Consider the following 16,095-nt stretch of genomic DNA (forward strand, 5'->3'; position numbering starts at 1 on the left):
AGGTCCATAACCCCTGAACTATAAAACCGAATTAGTTATACCCTAAACGTTTAGAAAACTGATAGAAATGTCACACCGGGTGATTTTGACGTGAATTCAAGATGGTTTTCGTCCTAATGGTGCCGACAGGGCTTTTTTCCCTTGATAATCGCCGCTGAAGCCACTTCTTCTTCTCCATCTTTCCACCGTTGTGTTTCCCTTGCCGGGGCGGCCGCCGCCTCCCATACCCAGATGATTATGGACAAGAGTTTTTTCAGCAGTGACGAAGTTGGCAGCGCCGGCAAGTCCTACTCAGACGACGCACTGAAAAGGCGTTGCCAAATTATTTGTATTGTCTTTGAGACATTTGTATGTTTCCTTTTGAGGGGGCCGAATTGTTTTTTCTTTTTCTTTTGAGAAGACCGAATTGTTTCTTTGCAGGCCGAAAAGGAGAACAAGAGAACGAAAGAAAGAAAACGGGAGAAATCACTCCGGCCTTCTTACGCAGCTAGGCCCGGCCCAGTTACCACTCAGCTTTGTCCCTTTATATTCCCCTCCCCTCCAAACCCTAAATCCTCAGCCCTCATTCGTCTCCAGCCGTAATCCCCCCTCGAGTCGAGTCCTCCATGCGAAATCACACCAGCCATTAGCCGTCTCACCGCGAATCCCCCTATGGTTCTTCGGTCTATTTCCTTCTCGCTGCATTTCTCAGCTTCTTCTCTTTTTGCTTCAATGCGTTCTTCGCTTTCCCCTTTGGTGTTGAGGGGATCTTATTTTTTGTGGAAGAGGATTAGGGTTTCGCCAAGAGCTGGCAGATGACGACAAGCAAGACAGGGACTCTGCAGCGCCCTCGATTTCAGATCGGGGGGCGCGAATGATGCATTCCGTCTAGGGGAATCTCCGATGCTATTCCCAATTTCCTCCCGCACCATCTTTGCTTTGTTTCTGCATAAATAGGCTGTAGTGTTTCGCCTCGTGAACAGATGAAACTAGCATATGACGATAAGCAAGACAGGGACTCTGCAGCGGCCCCGGCCGCGAATGATGCATTCGTCTAGGGGAATCTCTGATGCTAATCTAAGTCACGCCATCTTCTCTCTTGGTCTCGGCCTGAACGCACCTGAACCCCACTGGCGTTTGCTAGCTTTTTTTCCACTTTGTATTTTAATCTGATTTATGAATCTGTGCCGCAACAAATTTGGTACAAGCATAACTAGCATATGACGATAAGCAAGACAGGGACTCTGCAGCGCTCCTGATTTCAAATCGGGGGCGCGGATGATGCATACGTCTAGGGGAATCTCTGATGCTATTTTCACTTCACTTGCTTTTTTCTCCCTGTTTTTTTGTCTTCTGTTGTTTTGATTTAGCTGCCTGTACCAGTGTTCAATACAGTATGAGCATTTCGCAGTGATTTCCTTTTAACTTGGCACCTTGTTGTTGCACTGAACTGTCAGCCTGATGATTATCCTCGAGAACGGAGATCTGAATCCATTTCTCCGTTGAAGCCCGCTTGGCCGCCGTGCTTGACCTGTCATGGCATTTGTTTCTTGGCTGGGTTTCTCTCAGGAGTAAATTGCAAAACCCCCAACATTCAACATGCATGCATGCATGCATCTCGCACACACACACACATACATGTATGCACGAAGCAGGCCGAATGGGCTCCGGGAATGGATGTGTAGAAGCAAAAGTTATGAAGGCTTTGGCAGATCGGGTGAATGCCCCCCACTAGATTCATGGTTTACTTGTTTATAAGTAGTGTTTGGTATCAGTTCACCTTTAATGGTTCAATGCCTGGTGGTTTGTTGTAGAAATCATCATGCGAATATTATTTGGATCTGAACATAACTTATGTGTGAATTGTAGTGCTTATGTTTGGACATAGCAAGATTAAAAGAAACGAGAACGAAGGCCAGAGTACGTAAAGAGTATTCATTTATCAAATACGGAACCTCGTGTGCTTGGCTAGCCTGATGATTACATTACCTTTGGATAAAGAATAAAGTTCTGAGATCTCAGCTCCGTTGAAGCTCACCTAGCTTAGGCTGCTGTGGTGGATCCTACTCCCTCCTTCCATAAATAATGTAGCAATTTGCTCTTGGGAGTAAATTGGAACATACATGCACAACACACATATGTATGTATATATATATATATATATATATATATATATATATAATCTTCCACCAACCTGGCTGGCTGGGCTCCGGTGAGAGTGTTTGAAGCCACAAAAAGTATGAAGGCTTTGCAAATGCATAGTTCTTGGTTCTGTAATATTATTCTAGTTGAGTTGTCTGGCCTCTGTATTAGCTAATCTCAAATGCACAACTTATTTTAAATCGTTGCTTTTTCCTTGTTTCATGTTGATGTTTGCAGTTAGATATATTGGCTACATTGGAGCATTTTGATCTAGCTGCCTGTTAATGTAAATGCACTTCCCTGTTGAAGCCTGCTTGGCCACTCTGGTGCATTGGCAGTTCCAAGGTTTTATAGGAATTGAGATACATGTCATCTCACTTCATATGATTTTTCTATCCCCATGATATTCCTAACCAAAGGAGGCCTTAATTTCCTTTGACCGAGCTGACTGATCAAAAGAATGCTCTCCTATGTGTTTGTATAGAGTTTTGCAACTCTGATTGCTTAACTGCCATTTGGCTGTACTTTTGGAGGGTCAGTAGGGTGTTTCTGCAGTGCCCTTATTGTTGCTCTCATTGGTTTGTGCACCTTGAGATTATATTGTGTATGTCTCAGCTGTGGTTGCTGGTTTCTTGTGTTAATTTCTTCTGTAGTACTTCTGCCTGCATTTTTTATTGAATACAGTTTAAGCATTTTGGAATGGAAAATGCTCAGTCTTGAGGCATTTTGTTGTTGAGGTATGTGGTTGACTGAACTGCCAGCCTGATGAATAACCTAAGAATGAAGATCTGAATACAATTCTCCGTCAAAACCTGCTTGGACGCTGTGCTTTCTTTCTTTCTTCCATCTTGGCGGGGTTTCTTGGGTAATCTCTGATGCTATTCTCACTTTCCTCCCATGGAGTGTTTTGCCTTGTCAAATTTTGTTTTAGCATATGACGATAAGCAAGACAGGGACTCTGCAGCGGCTCTGGCTCAGATCGGGCCGTGAATGATGCATTCGTCTAGGGGAATCTCTGATGCTAATCTAAATTCACAGTATCTTTTCTCACTCTTCCACTGGTGTTTGCTATTCGTAGCTGTTTATCCTATGGATTTTAATCTGATGTTGTTTGCTAAATTTGCGTTGCAACAAATCCGGTACAAACATAATTGGCAAATGACAACAAGCAAGACAGGGACTCTGCAGCGCTCCCGTGAATGATGCATCCGTCTAGGGGAATCTCTGATGCTAATTTCCTTTTATCTTTTTTCTCCATGCATTTTATTATCTTGATTTAGGTGCTATTAACTGTGGTAAATACAGTGTGAGCATTTTCACAATGATTTCTTTTAGCTGGAGGCACTTCCTTGTTCAGATAAGTGGGGTTCCCTGATGATTATCCTCAAGAATGGAGATCTGAACCCACTTCTCCGTGGAAGCCTGCTTGGCCGCTGTGCTTGTTGAATATCCTGGTTTCTTGGCTGCCCACCCTCAATGGTTTAATGCCCTGGTGTTTTGCTGTAGAAATCATCATGGCAATATTTGTTGAGTTCTGAACATAACTTACCTTCAATGGTTTAATGCCCTGGTGTTTTGCTGTAGAAATCATCATGGCAATATTTGTTGGGTTCTGAACAAAACTTGTGTGAATCGTTGTACTTACGTTTGGACATAGCAAGATTAGCAGATACAGGAATCAAGGCCAGAATATGTAAGTATCTGTTTATCAAATACGGAACCTTGTGTGCTTGGCCAGCCTGATGATTACACCTCTTCATAAAGAATGAAGTTCTGAGGTCTGAATGCTCTTCTCAGCTCCGTTGAAGCTCGCCTAGCTTAGGTTGCTGTGGTGGATCCTACTCCCTCCTTTCCTAAATGATGTACTCCCTCCGTCCACAAATATAAGATGTGTACTCCCTCCTTGCTGAATTGGAACATGCATGCACACACGCATATATATTATCTTCCACCAACCTGGCTAGCTGGGCTCCGGTGAGAGTGCTTGGAGACACAAAAAGTATGAAGGCTTTGCTAATGCATAGAATTCTTGGTTTTGTATTAATGTTATAGTTGAGAAACTTGTTTGGACTTTGTCTCAAATGCACAACTTCTTTGAAATAGTTGCTTTTTTCTCATTTCATGTTGATGTTTGCATATATCTATTTGCTTTGTCATTGGAGCATTCTGATCTAGCTGTCTAATGATTACCATAGTGTGCATTAGACAGCTAGACCTAAATGACAGCTAGATCTAAATGCACTTCTCTGTTGAAGCCTGCTTGGCCACTCTGCTGCATTGGCAATTCCAGGTTTTTTTGGGGTATCTGCTAGAGATGCTCTTAACCTGCTGTTGCTGCTACCTCCATCACTGGTGTTCCTTTGAATGTTTTCCTTTGACTGAGCTGGCTAAGTGGACTCCAGGGAATAAATATGTTGAAACAAGAAGTATGAATGAAGATGCTTGTAATTTCCTTTGACTGAGCTGGCTAAGCGGACTCCAGGGAATAAATATGTTGAGACAAGAAGTATAAATGAAGGCTTGGCTGATCAAAAGAATGCTCCTATATGTTTCTATAGCGTTTTGCAACTCTGATTGCCTAATGCTCATTAGGGTATGTTTTGGAGGGCCATTGGGTGTTTCTGCAGTGCCCTTAAATTTCTATTCTTGTGATCTTTTCTGGCAACTGAATATTGTTGCTCTCATTGGTTTGTGCACGTTGAGATTTCCTTGTGTACCTCCACACATGGTTGCTGATTTCCTGTGTTAATTTCTTCTGTAGTACTTCTGCCTGGGTTTTTCATTGAAAAATTCTTAGCTGGAGCCATTTGTTGTTGATTGAGGTAGGTGGTTCAGTGAATCCCGCATGGCCTGCTGTGCTTGATTGATGCCTTCCCCCTCCTTTGTTTCTTGGCTGGGTTTCTCTTGGCAGTACATTACAAACACCCCCACACACACATGTACACACAAAGCAGCCTAAATGAGCTCTGGGAATGGATGTCTAGTAGCAAAAGCTAAAAGGCTTTGGCAGATTGGATGAATGCCCCCCACTAGATTCATGGTAAGGAAAGATTTGACCGGATCTGAACGTAACTTCTTTATGAATTGTAGTACTTATATTTGGACTCGAGCAAGATTAGCAGATATGAAAATCAAGGCCAGAATATCTGATAGTATTTGTTTGTCAAATAATGAACCTTGTGAAGCTAACGTAGCTTAGGCTGCTGTGGTGGTGGATCCTACTCCTTCTGTTCCTAAATAATGTAGCAATTTTTGGATTTGAATTGGAACATGTATGCACACTCTGGGCTCCTGTGATGGTGTTTGGAGATACAAAAAGTTTGATGGCTTTTGGCAAATGCACGGAATGCTGAGTTCTGTAATAGTATTATTCTAGTTGAGAACGTTGTTTGGGCTCTGTATTAGTTTTCTCAAATGCGCCGCTTTGAAATATTTTTTTCTTGTTTTGTGTTGATGTTTGCAGTTAATATATTTGCTTTGTCCGTTGAGCATTCTGGTCTAGCTGCCTGATGATTACCACTAAGAATGGAGATCTGAATTCCCTTCCCTGTTGAAGCTTGCTTGGCTGCTTTGGTCGATTGGCAATTACAAGGGTTTTTTGGGGTCCGTTGGAGCTGCTCTTAACCTCCTCCTGCTGCTGCTGCTGCTGCTTCTTCTACCACTACTACTACTACCATCACTTCAGTTCCTTGCATGCTTGGTACTACTCAACCCTCCTAAACTCTTAATTGCCTTTGACTGAGCTGGTTAAATGGACTCCAGGGAATAAATATGTTGATGCAAGAAGTATGAATGAAGGCTTGGCTGATCAAAAGAGTGCTCATATATGTTTTTATAGCATTTTGCAACTCTGTTTGCTTAATTGGTCATTAGGGTGTTTTTTGGATTAGGGTGTTTCTGCTAAGCTCTATTCTTCTGATCTTTTCTTGCAACTGAATGTTGTTCCTTTTTCTGTTTGGTATTGTCTTTTTTGGTTTGTGCACCTTGAAATTTCCTTGTACCTACATATTTGCTGATTTCATGTGTGTTTCCTCCGCCTGGGCTTTAGTCCGAGGCACTTGTTGTTGGGTGTTCGGTGGGGTTTGTCAAGTGAATTGCAAACCTGACAATTAGCCATAAAAATGGAGATCTGAATCCATTTCTCCGTCGCTTGGCCGTGTGCTTGGTTCATCCCATCCTTTGTTTCTTTCCTGGGTTTCTCTCAGTAGTAAATTGCAAAAACCCCAACATGCATGCATGCACACATGTACGCACAAAAAGTTTTGGCAGATCGTTGAATGCCCCCACTAGATTCATGTTATGCTTGTTTAAGGAGCATTTTAGCTTAGTTTGTGGCTGCCTGCTTTCCTTCCATGGTTTATTGCTTGATGTCTTGCTGTAGAAATCATCATGGAAATATTTGTTGTGTTCTGAACAGTTGCCGCCCTCATTGCATGCTTTGGTCCCTGTATTTTGCTGTGGTTATCATGGAAAGATTTGTTTGGATCTGAATCTTATGTTTGGGCTAGTATTTGTTTATCAGATACTAAACCTTTTGTGCTTGGCCGGCCTGATGATTACCTATGCATAAAGAATAGAGACCTGAATGCTCTTTGAAGCACACCTAGCTTATGCTGCTGTGGTGGATCCTACCCCCTCCATTCCTAAATAATGTAGCAGATTGGATATGCACAAAGCAGGCTAAATGGGCTCTGAGAATGTGTGTGTAGAATGGGCTAAATGGCCAGCCTGATGAAGGCCAGAATATCTAGGCTTTCTCAGCTCCTTTGTACCTTGCGGTGCTTAGGCTGCCGTGGTGGATCCTACTCCCTCCATTCCTAAATAATGTAGCAACTTGCTTTTAGGGAGTAATTTGGAACATGTATGCACACTATATCTCTCTCTGATCTTCCACCAACCGGTTAGGTGGGCTCTGGTGACGGTGTTTGGAGATACAAAAGTTTGAAGGCTTTTGGCAAATGCACAGAATGCTCAGTTCTGTCAAGTAGAAAGTTGTTGGTTTCTGTATTACTCCCTCCGTCCCCAAATTCTTGTCTTACATTTGTCTAAATACGGATGTATCTAGTTACGTTTTAGTATTAGATACATCCGTATCTAGACAAATCTAAGACAAGAATTTTGGGATGGAGGGAGTATTTTTCTAAAATGCACAACTTAGAATTTTTTTTCTTGTTTTGTGTTGATGTTTGAAGTTGAATATATTGGCCTTGTCCTTTTGAGCATTCTGGTCTAGCTGCCTGATGATTACCACAAAGAATGGAGATCTGAATGCACTTTCCTGTTGAAGCTCGCTTGGCCGCTTTGGTGCATAGGCAAATCCAAGGGATTTTTGGGAATCTGTTGGAGATGGTCTATACCTCCTGCTCCTGCTGCTGCTGCTCTAATACTACTTCCACCATCACTGGTGTTCCTTGCATGCCTGGAACTACTCAACCCTCCTGAACTCTTAATTTCTTTTGACTGAGCTGGCTAAGTGGACTCCAGGATTAAATATGTTGATGACAGAAGTAATAATGAAGGCTTGGCTGATTGAAAGAATGCTCCTATATGTTTGTATAGCGTTTTGCAGCTCTGTTTGCTTAATGATCAGGGTGTTTTTTTGGATTAGGGCGTTTCTGCAGTTTCATTAAAGCTCTTCTTCTGATCTTTTCTGACAACCGAATGTTGTTTCTTTTGCTGTTTTGGTTTTGTCTGTTTGGTTTGTGCACCTTGAGATTTCCTTGCGTACCTCTCAGACATGGTTGCTGATTTCTTGTGTGTAAACTGCCAGCCTGATGATTAGCCTAAGAATGGAGATCTCAATCCATTTCTCCCGTTGAAGCCTGCTTGGCTGCCATGTTTGATTCATCCCATCGATTGTTTCTTTGCTGGGTTTCTCTCAGGAGTAAGTTGCAAAAACCCCAACATGCATGCATGCACACATGTACATACATGGCAGTCTAAATGGGCTCCGGGAATGGATGTGTAGACTGTAGAAGCAAATGTTATGAAGGCTTTGCAGATCGATTAATGCCCCCACTAGATTCATGTTATGCTTGTTTAAGGAGCATTTGATCTTAGTTTGAGGCTGCGCGCATTCCTTCCATGGTTTATTGCTCCGTGTTTTGCTGTAGAAATCATCATGGAAGTATTTGTTGGGTTCTTAAGACATTAGCAAGATTAGCAGATACGAGAATCAAGTTAATAATATCTGTATAGTACTGTGTTTGTGTATCTAATAAGGTTAGTCATAGTGGGGAGTAACTTGGTGTCATGCATATGACACTAGTCTTCATAGACTATGGGTAGTATCATGGAAGCCTTATTTGCTTAGATGACTCATTTTCCCTTTGGTTGTGTTATGTTATGGTGACATTATGTTACCACAAACACCTCTCACTAACTACGTGACACATAAGCAAACTTGTCTTGGGGAGCGTTATGTTACTAGCTAAAGTTGCTCCCACTATGGCCAGCCCAAGGAGCAATATGTGCGTTGCCAGCCTGGTGATTAACCTTTGCACAAAGAATGGAGTGTCTGCTCCGATGAAGTTTAGCTTGGCTTTGCCTGCTGTGGTGGATCCTACTCCCTCGTCTAAATATTTGAAGCAATTTTCTCTTAGGAATAAATTGGATCATGCAAGCATATATTGATATGTACATACATCTCAGATCTTACACCAGCCTTGCTAGGTGGGCTCCGGTAAATGCACAGAATGCCCAGGTCTGTAACAATCCTAGATGATGAAGTTGTTTTGACTATCAACTTATCTCAAACACACAACTTCTTGGAAATAGTTGCTATGTTCTCTTCATGTTGAGATTTGCAGTTGAAAATATTTGGCTTTGTCATTGGAGCATTCTGATCTAGCTGCCTGATGATTTCCATTGTGTGCACTAAGAACTGGAGATTTGAATGCACTTCCCTGTGGAAGTCTGCTTGGCCACTCTGGTGGATTGGCTCTACTATTAGCTTGCTCTGCCTGCTGGTGGTACTATTATACCACTACTGCCACCACCAACACCATCAACTCTTATATTTCTTTACGGAGGGAGTAATTCTCAATCTTTCTGAACTCTTCTGCCGAGCTGGCTAAGTGGACTCCAGGGAACAAGTATGCTGAAGCAAGAAGTATGATGAAGGCTTGCAGATTGAAAGAATGTTCCAACTTGCCGTCCGCCAATGCTTTAATATTTTTTTGCAACTCTGCTGCTGAATGGTCATTGGTCTTTCTGCTGATGCTTTGCAACGTTGATTTACTTAATTGTCATATACTCCCTCTTTTATGTGATGTTTTTGCAAAATTGATTGCTGGGATGTTCATTGGTCTTTCTGCAGAGTGATTTATGGTTTTTTTGGTTATCTTCTTGAGCAAGCGAATATTGGTGCTCTTGCAGTTTTGTGGTGTTTTTTGCCTGTGTTGCTGTGTGTGCTTGATGAGATGTCCTTTTGTACCTCTACCAAACATGGTTGCTGACTACTCGTGTTAATTCATTGTGTTTTTAAAGTGTATTTTTCAGGCATTAGATGGTCCTCCATATGGGTCGAGGGTGGACTGAGAGCAAATAACAATGTGAAGTTGTGTCGTGGTATAAAAACCAGAGTATTTAACTCCAGTAAATGTTTAGGCTGATTTTGTATTTGATTCTTTGTGAATGTGATGTACAGTCTTAGCTTATAATGTACTCCCTCCGTTCTAAAATAGATGACCCAACTTTGTACTAAAGTTAGTACAAAGTTGAGTCATCTATTTTGGAACGGAGGGAGTACTTTGGTTTTAGATACATACCTCCTACTTTTGTAGATGGGTTTTCACAAATGAGCTACGATCTATGTGATCAAATTTCATAAGAACAGGTTGGTATGCAAGGTGGAAGCTTCAGTGCTCTGAATTTTGCAAGTATTTTATCATTCTAGTCCCCAAATGGAGTTCATTATTTCTCCAAATTAGGCTTTATAGCGTAGACGATCAGGTATATTTCATACCTAGAAGGACTTTGAAGATCTACTGGACTAGGTGCACGATGCAAAAAAAAGGGCAAAATAAATAATGGAGAAAAGTGACGTTGAAACGTGAGGCAAGGGAGCCTCATTTTTTTTGAGGGGAAGCCTTCGTGCCGCACTTTAAAGCTGGGAGGATTATTAGTCCAAAAAAAACAGAAGAATTTATGCCAAAATGGTCCACTCTTGGAATCTACGAAGTGGCTAAATGGCAACTCCGCCATTTTAAACTACAGTTCCGCCAACTCCGCTCCGGGAGCTGTGGAGCGGAGCATTGCCAAACAGCCCTGTCTACCAAATTGTGGCCCACTACGTTAGAGATTGTACCAATACATTGTGCATAGGGAGCCTCATTTCACTAAGGTAAATGATTCCTTTTGATCGACCGACTAGGATTAATGCGGAGGCGTTACGTACGGTGGGCCCCATGCATTGCTTTTCTCGCCCGGCCCCTAATCGCTTCATGCGGGCCGCACCACATGTCATGGTCATGCCACTTTCTGCTGCGGGCCAATGTCGCTAAGAGCTGCGAATGGCGAAAGGGAGGGGCGGCGGTGCCGTGAGCACCCCTGATATGCGTTGTAAGATCGAGGGGGAGGAGTTGCAAGGTGCTACAACCGGCATAGCTATTGTTAGGATTTAATTAAATCCTATTAATCCCTGCTTTTCCTAATCCGGACGGGACGACCACGGCCATGGAGCAACAACAAACTTCGATCCATATCCCTGTGCTCGATGGATTGAAATCAAGAAAGAGAGAAATCGGAGTCAAGAAGCAACCGAAGCCTTGATCTAATTGCTACGTACAAGAATCAAGGTGCTACCTTTCGATTTTAATTCTTTACGCAACAAACTGTCTTTAGGCATGCAGGCCATGGCCTTCGGCTGCCTTCCGGCATGCAGCAGCGGGAAGAACAACACACGACCAAGGCCTTCGGCCTCTGCGTGGGGCTTCCTAGCGCGGCTCCTCTGCAGCCCCGACTCCTCTTGGAGTGGAGACGGCCAACGGCTGACGCGGCGCTCTTTCTTCCGGTCGGCGAACCCATCTCGCTCGTCGGTTACTGCGGCGCTCGCGCCCACGCGGCACAAGGCTGTGGCGGTCGAAGGTAGCAGTGGCCAACGGCCATGGCCGCTCAGGCTGTGGCCGTCGCGGTGAAGCCTCCCGTCGCACGACGGGGACACCGCATCCGACGCGGAGCGACTTTCTCGATGGCCTCGCCTGTCGAGGGAATTGTGGCGGCTTCCGGCCGGCGACGCCTGAAGCGCGCGCGCCGCGGCGGCTCGTCCCTCAGGCGTCGGTGACTTGCTCCATGCGTGTCAGCAAAGCAAGGCAACGCTGGCGGCGCAACCACCTGGAGCGGTGGCAGCCCGAAACGGCGGCCATGGCGCGGCCTTCCCGGCCTCTTCCCCTGAGGGAGACCCAGCGCGCGGCGGCGCATGGTGCGGCCGTCTCCGGGCGGCGACGATTATCAGGGACGAGTCCCAATCGTAACTGCAGAAGAGAAAAAGGAAGAGAACCTTATCTCTTCGGCTGCTTTGACTTCAGCCCTTGCAGTTTCTCATAATCAAAAATGAGTTTCTGCAGTTTTCTCTTAAGCCTTCCTGCTTAGTTCATCACGCATGGTAGCCTATTTATCTGTTGAGTTTTTTTAAAAAAAATCCAGAAATATGTGGTTGTTGATGCTTGACATGTTCAATGTGTGTGCTTTTTAGCAATCCCTATAACATGTCCTATTAATACAACGACGCTGTTTTGCGATTGAGATTAAGTTTTCTCGCACATCCATATTGATTTGCGATTGAGAATTTTATTTTCTCGCAAAACAATCTCATAGCGATTGAGATTAATTTTCTCTCGCAAAATATTAATTCATCTTGCTGAATTATCTTGCAACTTGATACAGGATCATCTCATTTAATTTGGGATCTATACAATTCAAGTTTTTCACTTGAACATCAAGTTTGCAACATCATTACTATTCATTATAATAGTGGTGTATTTCTGTTGAGTACGATGTATTCCGGAATGTATGTATCTCCATGTCTGCTACATGTTGAGATTAATACGTCTATTTGTAATTGAGATTTTTAATTTCTTGCAAATAAGAATGCAAAATTCAAAGTGATTTCTTCAAATTGATGTATTGGGATCACAAGGTAGTCATTTAGATCTACTGCCTTCGCAGATTATCAATGACTACTGTTAAAGCTTATATTTTGTCATTTTGACATTATAATTGCTTTACAAAGTGCTCTCCCACGCATTTTACTAAGTCATGACATAAGGCATTACGAGTGAGTATCTACTGATTCCATCAGATTATACTCTCTAGTGCTGCGAGATCTACTCCATTTTGGAGATTATCTTCAAGGTGCCATATTTAGCAATTTTAGATTCACACTAATGATTTCAAGATAGCTTCTTGAAATACCCATTGATTTTGCTAAGTTCATTATAACATCAACCATGATGGTCTTTAATTTACTGGTTGTAAATTAATTATCTCTGGTTTACCCATAGAGGTAACATATGGCTATAGAGTTTGGGGCATTCGCCCTCAATGGCCACTACTGCCCTATCGGGGCCATGGACATCATGATCGCTCTTGTGTCTCGTGGGATAATGTGTGCAATCCAGGATTCACTTCTGGTCAGGATCACACTGCTAACAGAAAAATGTTGTCTTATACATTATAAGGCATTAAATTCAGATCTCAGAATCTGGTTATTCTGTATCAGCAATTCCTGGGATACAATGAACCTCAAGGGCAAAGGTTTGAATCTTACTTCAACCTTCAATCCGACAACACCAGCTGTGACGGGACCCTATGAGCACGGAGAACGTGATGGTTGAATATGCCTCAACCGACATGTTTGGAGACTTCTTCTAGTCTCTCAATCTCCTGAGTGGTCAACATAATTTATGTCAATTTACGATGTTCTAATAAGAACATAAGTATTGTTGTCATCATATATTATATATCACAATATATTGTATCAGCACTTTGATACACATACATTTGTATGCATTCTATATATCTGACAGTGATTTTCATATTGAAAATCTTCATGTCTATATATAGATTTATACGGGAGTCAATCCGATGAAAAATGATATGTGCCTTGTGGACATATGCACCACACACACTCTATACTCAGGGAAGTCCAATGTTTCCACTCTCATTGAGAGAAAGGAGATATTTTAAAATCGCTAGACGCGATGAGGTATTTGTTGGCTCAACTCGAGTCATATTTACTATCCCTGTGGGTACTTGAGTATCGTCAGGATGCTTTATTGCTTCCGGGTTTAGCTCGTACCCTACTAAACTATAGAGGTATCCGTCAAAGTAGTTTCCATAGCGAAACTTATGATGACAACAAAGAGGAATATCTTCTCTTTACCATATGCAACAGATATGGCAAGCACATTCTCTATGTATCATTGGCATTGCACTACACATACTACAAAACCCGTAGCACATGTTACGCACGAGATAGTTTTCCAGAGTGTCTTTTGCATGACAGACTTGGCATTCCTGCTTTGGTCATCATTGACATTGGGTTGAAACCGAAACTATCAACAATTCCAGTGGTTTATGATTATTATGATGCTACATTCTAACAATATTTGGATTTTATGTGCACTACATGTGACACACGGAGGAAAATTTTAAGGCTTGTACACCTTAAAGTGTATGCTGAACCACTCAGACTCCTTGAATGCATCAAGTCGAGGTACGTGGCTCTTCCCAACCATTGAGTAGACTATTCAGGTATTCCATGGTTCTAAATGACATATCTACATGATGGTCTTAAGTGTGTGCTTTATTCACACAAAACCATTGGCTCATTATCTTGACATCGATTTCAAGCAAATCGAATGGATAACCTTACAGAATTCTCCTTGAGTGCCTTCTTTATGGCCCTTGGATTGAAGTTTAGCAATTTGTCCTAATGTCTAGACTCAAAATGGTTTGGTAGAATCCTATCCAAAGAGTTAAGCTCATTGCATAATCTTTACTTTGGAATTGCAACTTACCAACTTTATGTTGGAGTCATGCAGTCTTACACGCTCATGACCAAACTGCATTATATTATTCCCTCTATCTTTTATACGTGGAAATCTACCAAGTATTTCCTATCTGCAGTGATTCGGTTACACGCCGATATCACCACCCGGCATACATCATTGGCCCCTCAACATATAGTTGGGATCTATGTGAGGAATAACTGTATTTCCATCAATACCTCAAGCCCCTCGAATGGGGAGTTATTCAAGGCCAGTATCTTGATTCAATGAGGAATATTTCCAGGCATTAGGGGGAGAATTCAAGTACCATAAAGATGTTGGGGAACGTTGCAGAAAACAAAAATTTTCCTACGGTTTCACCAAGATCCATCTATGAGTTCATCTAGCAACGAGTGATCGGATTGCATCTACATACCTTTGTAGATCACGCGCGGAAGCGTTCAAAGAGCGGGGATGAGGAAGTCGTACTCGACGTGATCCAAATCACCGGAGATCCTAGCGCCGAATGGACAGCACCTCCGTGTTCAACACACGTACGGTCAGCGTGACGTCTCCTCCTTCTTGATCCAGCAAGGGGGGAGGAGAGGTTGATGAAGATCCAGCAGCATGACGGCGTGGTGATGGATGCAGGGGTCACTGCAGCAGGGCTTCGCCGTTCTACTACGAGAGGGAGAGGTGTAGCAGGCGAGAGGGAGGCGCCAAGACTCAAGGGTGCGGCTGCCCCTCTCTCCCCCCTTTATATAGGCTCCCCTAGGGGGGACGCCGGCCCTAGGAGATGGGATCTCCTAGGGGGGGGGCGGCCAAGGGGTGGAGTGCCCCCCAAGCCAGGTGGGGCGCCCCCCACCCTAGGGTTCCCAACCCTAGGCGCATGGGGTGGGCCAAGGGGGGCGCACCAGCCCACTATGGGCTGGTTCCCCTCCCCACTTTGGCCCAATGAGGCCCTCCGGGATAGGTGGCCCCACCCGGTGGACCCCCGGGACCCTTCCGGTGGTCCCGGTACAATACCGGTGACCCCGAAAACTCTCCCGATGGCCGAAACGGCACTTCCTATATATAATTCTTCACCTCCGGACCATTCCGGAACTCCTCGTGACGTCCGGGATCTCATCCGGGACTCCGAACAACTTTCGGGTTACTGCATATTCATATCTCTACAACCCTAGCGTCACCGAACCTTAAGTGTGTAGACCCTACGGGTTCGGGAGACATGTAGACATGACCGAGATGGCTCTCCGGTCAATAACTAACAGCGGGATCTGGATACCCATGTTGGCTCCCACATGCTCCTCGATGATCTCATTGGATGAACCACGATGTCGAGGATTCAAGCAACCCCGTATACAATTCCCTTTGTCAATCGGTATGTTACTTGCCCGAGATTCGATCGTCGATATCCCAATACCTCGTTCAATCTCGTTACCGGCAAGTCACTTTACTCGTACCGTAATGCATGATCCCGTGACCAGACACTTGGTCACTTTGAGCTCATTATGATGATGCATTACCGAGTGGGCCCAGAGATACCTCTCCATCATACGGAGTGACAAATCCCAGTCTTGATCCGTGTCAACCCAACAGACACTTTCGGAGATACCCGTAGTATACCTTTATAGTCACCCAGTTATGTTGTGACGTTTGGTACACCCAAAGCACTCCTATGGTATCCGGGAGTTACACGATCTCATGGTCTAAGGAAAAAATACTTGACATTGGAAAAACTCTAGCAAACGAACTATACGATCTTGTGCTATGTTTAGGATTGGGTCTTGTCCATCACATCATTCTCCTAATGATGTGATCTCGCTATCAATGACATCCAATGTCCATAGTCAGGAAACCATGACTATCTGTTGATCAACGAGCTAGTCAACTAGAGGCTTACTAGGGACATGTTGGTGTCTATGTATTCACACATGTATTACGATTTCCGGATAACACAATTATAGCATGAATAAAAGACAAT

The 16,095-nt window shown here is 43.5% G+C and overlaps 1 non-coding gene and 4 pseudogenes across 1 annotated transcript; all 5 read left to right on the top strand.

The window, feature by feature from the left end:
* The first annotated feature begins 787 nt into the window (after positions 1-787).
* LOC125526175 lies at positions 788-889 on the top strand (annotated as a pseudogene).
* A 79-nt stretch (positions 890-968) lies between these two features.
* On the top strand, positions 969-1,055 carry LOC125526174 (annotated as a pseudogene).
* A 137-nt stretch (positions 1,056-1,192) lies between these two features.
* Positions 1,193-1,292, top strand: LOC125526172 (annotated as a pseudogene).
* Positions 1,293-3,048: 1,756 nt separating this feature from the next.
* Positions 3,049-3,146, top strand: LOC125526171. The gene has a single exon (XR_007291591.1). It is a non-coding gene; the product is annotated as a small nucleolar RNA R44/J54/Z268 family (small nucleolar RNA).
* Positions 3,147-3,272: 126 nt separating this feature from the next.
* Positions 3,273-3,355, top strand: LOC125526176 (annotated as a pseudogene).
* Positions 3,356-16,095: the final 12,740 nt, after the last annotated feature.

This window comes from Triticum urartu, chromosome 7, assembly GCF_003073215.2.
Source record: "Triticum urartu cultivar G1812 chromosome 7, Tu2.1, whole genome shotgun sequence".
In the NCBI taxonomy this organism is placed as follows: Eukaryota; Viridiplantae; Streptophyta; class Magnoliopsida; order Poales; family Poaceae; genus Triticum; species Triticum urartu.